Source organism: Pygoscelis adeliae, unplaced genomic scaffold (genome assembly GCF_000699105.1).
Source record: "Pygoscelis adeliae isolate BGI_AS28 unplaced genomic scaffold, ASM69910v1 Scaffold224, whole genome shotgun sequence".
Classification (NCBI taxonomy): domain Eukaryota; kingdom Metazoa; phylum Chordata; class Aves; order Sphenisciformes; family Spheniscidae; genus Pygoscelis; species Pygoscelis adeliae.
This window is the reverse complement of record NW_008824657.1, coordinates 313760-314130: the sequence shown is the minus strand read 5'-3', so window position 1 is coordinate 314130 and position 371 is coordinate 313760.

Sequence of the window (371 nt, the reverse complement as noted above, 5' to 3'; positions counted from 1 at the left end):
ACGAGGTTTTTGGTGCAGCGGGGTCAAATAGGGCGGGGGACGACGGCCCGCAGCCAGTAATAAATGGGGAGCGAAGCGGGGAGGTGCCGCTCGTCTGCGGTGGGGCTGTGGGCACAGGAGGGGCTGGGGGAGCAGGGGCTCCTCGTTGCTTCCCCGTGGACGTTGGGGGGGCTCCCGCTTGCAACCTTGGCCTTGGCGGCGTGCTCAGAGGAGCCCGGACTTGAAAGTGTCTTGTGGGTGTGAAAAACAGACCTCAATTTCCACCTGTTGCGACTGAGGAGGCGCAGACCGCCCGGGGACCCCGGTTTCCCTCTACGAGGGGCTCCCCAAAGACACTCGTGGAGCTGCTGGGGACAGCCCACACAAGAGGA